Genomic DNA, 8,307 nt, shown 5'->3' with positions numbered 1-8,307 from the left:
GGCAGTTGCCCAACCAACTGAGTCACATGGGCACCCCTTAAATCTAATTTTTTAGATGTTAACATATTCCTTAAATTATTCTTTCTTATGTATTCAATCACTCCCTATAATCTGGATCTTCCCTATCAGCTTCTGAAAACCTTTGAATGGTTCCAAGCACTACAAAAAGAAAGAATTTCTATGTAACATGGTAGAGGTACAAATAACTGTCGCTGTAAGGGCCATTATATTACAATATATAAATGCATCAAATTAACATGTTAGACATCTGGAATTTATATATTATATGTCAAATGTAGTTCAACAAAATAAATATTTAAAAATACCCATGAAGCTTTAAAATTAAATTCATATTCCTTTTCAGTTGCTACCTCATCTCTCCTCTTCTCCAGATTATATTTTATTTATTTTTTATTTTATTTTATTTTTTTTAAGATTTTTATTTATTTATTTGACAGACAGAGATCACAAGTAGGCAGAGAGGCAGGCAGAGAGAGAGAGAGGAGGAAGCAGGCTCTCCGCGGAGCAGACAGCCCGATGCGGGGCTCGATCCCAGGACCCTGGGATCATGACCTGAGCCGAAGGCAGAGGCTTTAACCCACTGAGCCACCCAGGCGCCCCTCCAGATTATATTTTATAATCACCTTCATTCACCTCTGATTTAATCCTCAGCCCCATTAGCCTGGTATCTACCCTCCTCACTCCATCAGAAACAGCTCTCACTCTGCCACTCATGACCTCCCCGCCATTAATCTCCTTTAACCTGTTAATTTCAGGTCTCACCTTACAGAAATTTCCGTACCTTCTGCCTGTGTTAGACGCTGTCTTCTTAAAACACTTATTTCCTTGGGGCGCCTGGGTGGCTCAGTGGATTAGGCATCTGCCTTCGGCTCAGGTCATGATCTCTCGAGTCCTGGGATCGAGTCCTGCATTGGGCTCTCGGCTCAGCAGGGAGCCTGCTTCTCCCTCTCCTTTGCTCCTCTCTGTCTGTCAAGTAAATAAATAAAATCCTAAAAAACATATAAGCCAACAAATGGAAGCACTTATTTCCTTGACTTCCATGATGCTACACTGCTCTGTTTGATTATTCTGCTTCTCTGGCTGGGTATCCCTCTTCTTTGCAGAGATTCGTCCTCATCTGTGCAACAATAACGTGACAGATTCCTTAAGCTTTTCTCCTATGCCCTCTCCTCTTTTACTCAGTGCTGTCCTTGTAGATGGTGTTTCCCACCCTCAGATTCTCTTTCCTACTATATTCAAGTTAGACATTGGCTTTGGGCTGTCAATAGTCTACTTTGACTGATTCTCTAGGATGTGTCAGGGGTCCATCAAAATGAACATGTCCCAAACTGAACCAGTTGTTTTCCCCACCTGCCCTCTGAGTTCCCTAATGAATCATCTTCCTTGGGCCTCTCTCAGGGAATGGGGAGTCTTCCATGGGGGAATGCTCCCACACATTCACGAGTCATCTTTGGCTCCTCTCTGACTTCTAGGCTATAGCCCTTGATTATACTTTCTCAGCGCACTATTATTAATACATACTTATGACAATTCTTGGTTATTTGAATTTCTTTCCTCTCCATCTTCTAGGAGTCAGATGCTTATTCTAACCTGGCCAATTCTCCGGAGGCTCTGAAACAGTGTTTACTTGGATCCTTAACTCTTGATTTTCTTGAGTACTTTTAAAAATTCTAAGTCACACCAAGCTGTATCCATCACTAAATGTTGATGTTGACCCTTCCAAGTCACCATTTCTGCCACTACAGAATTCAATTTTCTCTCTGACGCTCAGCCTGAACTCTGTGCAGACTGCCTCTTGATTCTCCCCTCCCGCTGATGAGCTCGTTCTGGGGGAGAGAGAACACAGAGACCAGGGCTGGCTTGCTTCTCCTTTGCAGCAGTCTGTTTAAGGTTCACATTTTGCTGGATTGACAAGTACTCAAGTCTGCCTTCTCTTTTTCTATTTCTGGAGGTTTCTGAGGGGCATTTAATGATTTCTCAAGCATTTCAGTCTTTCCAGTTGATTCTCCCCTGCCTGGCACACATGGTACATGGACCCACACATCTCTGAGAGCAGATCCATCCCAGTCTCTTACCTGAGTGGAAACAGATGCTCACTGCAGAAATAAGCTTCAGATGGATGCACGTAGAATAATCATGCTTCTGAAGACAGACTCCCCATGGAAACAGGGCCGAGCATGATCAGAGCAGAGCTGAAAAAATGAAAACGAAAAGATTAGCAAGGAGGGAGCCACATCTTGAAGGGATACCCATTGAGTGCCCGCAAATCAATGCTGTAACTTAAAGATTATCTAGTTCAGCCTTTTTGATTTACAGATGAGGAAACTGAGTCCTAGAGAGTTGAGATAATTTGCTCCTAGAGCAAAACTAATGATGGCAGTGCAAAAATCTTTTGCTTCCCAGACCTCCTTGGATCTGGGCTGGTACTTGCTGGTAGGGTCCTATGACAGACCTGCTTCTCAGGATGCCTGTTACCTGTCCCATCTATAAACAGTCTGTCTCCCCACATCCATCCTTTCTTGTTCCCTTTCTCTGTGAATTAAATGTATAAGAAAAAAAAAATTCTGAAGCATAACAAGTGTTAGAATTCTTTTGTTTCCTTTTTTGTTTTTTTTAAGATTTATTTAATTATTTTAGAGAGTGCATGAGTGGTGAGGGGAAGGCAGAGAGAAAGAGAAGAGTGGATGCAGGGCTTGATCTCATTATCCATGAAATCATGACCTGAGCCAGAATTACGGGTCAGACGCTTACCTAAGTCACCCAGGCACCCCTTTGTTCCTGTTCTTGGTCCACACACACGAAGAGTCATCCTGGGTATTTTTGACCAACTGTCCTTACACTGGTTAGGTTTTTCTACCTCTTGAACCAAATTTCACCTGGTATTGGGCATTCGGCTCTAAGAAGTGAGGTAAGACAGCATTGAATTAGCTACAGTGGAAGGTAGTTTTACGTAGCAACAGAGGGTAAATAATTCATTTCTGTGGTCCTCTGACGATGGTGATGCTATCATATGTAAGAAATTACCAAGCTATGGAATAGAGAATGTGGTAAGAGAAGCTCAGTGTCTAATCATGGGATTCGATGGTATTTTCTCACCTTTATCTTTGTATCTGTTTTTACTTAACAATGGACTAGAAAAGCTAAGGAGAATGTCTGAGTACATGTGGAGAATGCTGTCTTTACACAAGTATTTATTAAGGACTTGTGATCTGTTAGACACTTTTATGAATGTCTGACTCTTCCCCTCTAAAAAAGTAATCAAGGTAGAGGTAGACCCTTTTCATATTTTGCTTCTATTTCAACGAATGGAAGTGGCTTCCAGGCCCTGCACAGCCGTGAGGGATCATCCTAGCTTCTGAGCTATTCAAGGTAGGTGGACAGTGGGAGCACAGTAAATGGTAGAATTACATTGAATGGCTGAAACGAATAGTTAGCTAATTTGAAACCTGTACAAGATTCTAATCCATATCCATCCTCCCCTATTTTTCCTGATCTAGGGAGATGTCCCTATCTGTTTTTGCCTGCTGTGATTTCAGTATCCCTTCTGACCATATGTGGTGCCATCCATTGGCAAAGCTGTCTCTTGTTGCTCATCTCTGGAGTCTTTGAACAGGGTACTCTTTCTTTTGGACTGGATATCCTCCCCTAATCTGTGGTAGATTTTGCCTTTTTCCCCCCTAATATCTGCCCTATCCTGTAGACCTGTGTGAGTGAAAATCTTACATTCTTTTCTGTGTAGTAGACCTATCATGGCAAGTCATACATGAGCTAGCATACTCCTTGAGTGTCTGGGCACGTAATTGCCCTTTGTCCTGATTCACTGGTTTTGACTCTTCTTTGCTCAATCAAGGGTCTGCCTTCTAGGCAGTTGATTGTACCTCCAATTCTGGCTCTTCCCAGGGCAAGCCCTAGACCCAGCCCCTGTGATAAATTATTATGAAAAGCCTACAACTATAGATAGGAGCTTGCTGTCCATTTCTTATTTTCAAAGCAAGCCCTATTGTCATTTTTTTTTGACCCAATTTCCTCACTGATGCCAAATGCCCAATTATTTGAAAGAACTTTTGATTTATTTATCTTAAAACATCAATAATGGCAATAGTCAAAGAGTTCTCATGTAGTTAGGCCAGGTGTTATCTATGTGGGTGAAACAAACTTTAATTATGACGTTGATTCTGATCAACTGTAAAATAAAGAGAAGACGTCATAGTGGAGAAGTTGTTTCACTGGCTTTACGTGAGGCATTGCAGTCCTCAGTTCACTTGCCTCAGGCAATGAGAGTGGTAGAGAATCTGAGAGCTGAGACTGACCTTGAGCACCTTGGAAGGAGGTGCTTCACATCTAGAACGTCCTGGGTGGTGGCCCTAAAAATCCAATGCTTGCAAGTAAAACTGGCAGGTGGATATTCTCGCCAGTACATAGGGCTCCAAATTGGCAAAACTATAGAAATGCCAAGAAGAAAAGTGGCCTTTACAAATACTCCTACTGATTTTTGAGAACAGCTTAAAATTTAGATTTTCAGATAAGAATGCTAATTCCCATGGCAGTTATTATATAGAACTCCAGAAGATTCCTGTAGGACAATTATAGCTACATAATCTGCTATATGCCCGACACTGCATTTTTTTTTTATAACTCTCACAACAACACTAGGAAGTAGTAACAACTTCATTTTATAAATGAGGAAGTGAATGAATTAGTAGGGAGGAGAACCATATCTAGGATTATGCAAGTAATATGCAGAAGAGCATTAGATTTGAATCTAGAAATGCCTGACTCTGGGTCTATGATATTTCCACAACACCTTGCAGTTTCTTTATTTCAGCCAAACAGGGACTTTTTTAGAGGTTGCTTCTGATTTTAACTTAGGGAATGAATTTTATCAGCTAGGCATTACATACTATAGGCAACAATTTGTTTCAAAATAGGCTGTTATTTATGTGGTGATTTGGAGGAAAAATACTTCCCTTGAGCTGGGGATGCAAGCATAGCACAGTCACTAATAAGAATGAGGATGTACAACTGATGTAATTTTGAAAATAGGGAAGCAGGTGACGGTGTATCAGTTTAAAAGACACTTTCTTGTGGATGGTAGAGAAAGGGATAAATGGACAAAGAGGTCGCAAAGGTTTCTCATAAGCTGCTCCCAGCTTCTGCTGTAGCAGCTTTGCTGTATTCAGAGGGAATGAAGAGGGTTTTTTGTTTTGTTTTGTTTTGTTTTAAAGATTTTATTTATTTATTTGACAGAGATCACAAGCAGGCAGAGAGAGAGAAGAAAGTGGGCTTGATGTGGGGCTCAATCCCAGGACTCTGGGATCATGACCCGAGCTGAAGGCAGAGGCTTTAACCCACTGAGCCACCCAGGTGCCTTGTAATGAAGAGGTTTTTGACTAAACCACTGTCCATGTGGGTGAAGGAGGAGGTGGTTCGTTTTGAGCCATCCTAGTTGCATGGTGTCTAAGATCTATTCACAGATCCTTCTGGTCAGTGACTGAATTCACTTCTGTTGCACCCCAGCCAAGGGAAATTTTAATGTCTGTAATGGGTTGAACAGTGGCTCCAAAAAGACATGTCCACATTCTAATCCCTGGTACTGTGAACACAACCTTATCTGGAAATAGGGTTTTTGCAGATGTGATTGAAGGTCTTGAGATCATCCTGGATTAATCAGATAGGGCCTAAATTCAATGAAATGTGGCCTTATAAAGGGAGAGGGAAATAGAGGGAGAAGGCCTTGTGAATACAGAGCCCCAGTGACTATAGTCACCAGGAGCTGGAGGAGCCAAGGAAGTGTTCTCCACTAGACCCTTTGCAAGGAAGCCTGCTAGCACCTTGACTGTAGATTTCTGGCCACCACACTGTGAGAGAATAAATTTGTGGGTTTTTAAGATTTTATTGATTTGAGAGAGAGCCCACAGGGAAGAACAGAGGGAGAGGGACAAGCAGACTCCATGCTGAGTATGGAGCCTGACACGGGGCTTGATCCCAGGACACTGAGATCTGACCTGAGCTGAAACCAAGAGTTGGAGGCTTAACTGATGGAGCCACCCAGGTGCCCGATATTTGTGCTGTTTTTAAGTCACTCAGTCTGTGGTAATTTGTACAGCAGCAGCCCTAGGAAAGTAATGCAATGTCTAAATGGGAATCTCTCTTTCTCAATTTTTTGTTTTGTTTTGTTTTGTTTTGTTTTATTCCTTGCTTCTGCCAAGGGAGTGCTGACCCTCCTCCCAAACTACATTCATGAGTGTTATGCAAGAACTGAGGTAAATTCGTACTTTTACCATTTCTCCTGGAAAATCTCAGTTCCAACAATGACTTTGACCAGTGAGGATTTGGACATAGATGGGAAGGGCAAGGCAGGCCATGGGCTCACTTTCCCACATGCTTTTGGACTTGGCAGTCAAAGTACCCTGCAGAACGCTATGTCAAAAAACTGATGCTAATATTCCTGGGGATGAGAGTAGTAAGAACAGATTGGGCCCATGGTTCCTATTTCACAGTTGGGTGGATCTTTTATCATCTGGGAATGACACCTTTGTCAATATGTGCCCCTCTTTTTTTGGCTACCGGTTTTTAGTCAGAGTTATTAGTTAATAGGACAAGACTTTGTATGTTGTGGCGTAAAAGAGAAATAGTATCTACTGTAATAGCCAATCCTGTTCTTAGCAAGCATTGCGGCTGTCCAGGCAAAGTGATTTCCTGCTGAGAAAATTCAGGCACAGAACCATAAAATACTGCCCGTTCTTTCTCTCCCACATGACGTCTTCACACACGTTCCTAAGCAAACCACTCTCCAAACAACATGCTTGCCTCAGGGCCCACAACTCTTAAAGATGGTGAATGGGTTTTTTTGTTTTGTTTTGTTTTTGCTTTTCATAGCTGGAGGCTTTGAATCAGAGGAATTTTGGCATAGGAGTAGGGAAAGTGGGGTTTAACCCAAGCTTGAGGCAAATACTAGGTTCTGGAATGGAGGTGGCTATGAGCTATGCACCCATGTAAGTACCTAAAATCAGGAAACTCCCCCGAGCCTTCTTGCTTATCAGTCTCTTACATAATAGCATACCCCTCAGCTTTTCCATTGAGATGTTTTCCTGCTGTCATTCTCAGGTTCAACAAATACCTGTTAAATATCTGTAGCTTCCTAGACCATGTTAGGTGATTCATATATTTTATCTTATTGAATCCTTGAAAATGACAATGCAAGGGCAGGAATTATTATCCTTACAGAGCAGAAACTAAGGGTTAGAAAAATTAAATTATGCGTTCCAAATGATAGCCTAACTACATCTCAGAGCTAGGGATTTCAGCTCTCGTCTTGAGGCCCAGATGTATTTATTTCCCCTTTCTTTTTGTTTAAGAACTTAAATTGGTCAAGCATTTCTTAATGTGACTTAAGAAATGTGCATAGTGCAGGTGTTCTCAATGGGCATTATTTCACAATAGTATTTACCATGGCGGTACCTGCAGAGAAAGTTCTTCAGGGTAAGTTGTAATAGAAGATCGCTCTGTATAGGGATATTTAATTTTTTAAGAAACAAAATTGCCCTTCAAGCTGCAAGCATTTAATTTTTAATGTGCTAACTTTAATTAAGTTTAATTAATGCTGCTGAGGTTGGTAAACTTAAAGAACTTCAGATGACACCCCCAGAAGCCCTGAAACATCTTCTCACTTGTTGAACCTGCCTTCTGGCTGAATCTCAACTCATGCCTCAATAGAAATTGCTTACTCTTTTGCTCTCTGAATCCATGCTATCATTTACCCATTTGTTACATGAAATCCAATTTAATTGAATCTTGGTCCAATACTTTATCAGCAAGAGAGATGAGCTCTGAGACCATGTATGATCTTAAAGAATGCAACTGAGTTGCACTGAGTTCTGCTGAGTTCTGACTCCTCTAGTTAATAGCCAGGCTGTGACTTCTTCAGGGTTTGCTCTGGTTTTGTTCATCTTGCTGTTTATATCACAACTGGTGCTTCGGGGGTGAAGGTTCTCCCCGCTACTCACCTGTGCAGATTAGTTCTAGAGAAAAAAGACCTGGAGACTAGTGTCTAATCCTACAGGTTTCCAGGTTCTGTTTCTAGAATCTTGGAAAACAGTAGATATCAACAGATGTCCTTGAAAGCTCTAAGAGGAGGTAGAGCATCTTTTACATTTAAGGCATCAGAAACCCTCTGGACGCTGTTAGAGCAACAGCTGTGGAGCTTTCCAGATTGAAGATGCTAGAGAACGCTGAAGCTTTAACTCCAGAATTTAGGACCAGAATTTTCTCAAGACTGATTCAGGT

Source organism: Mustela erminea, chromosome 18 (assembly GCF_009829155.1).
Source record: "Mustela erminea isolate mMusErm1 chromosome 18, mMusErm1.Pri, whole genome shotgun sequence".
In the NCBI taxonomy this organism is placed as follows: Eukaryota; Metazoa; Chordata; class Mammalia; order Carnivora; family Mustelidae; genus Mustela; species Mustela erminea.
This window is presented reverse-complemented; position numbering follows the sequence as displayed.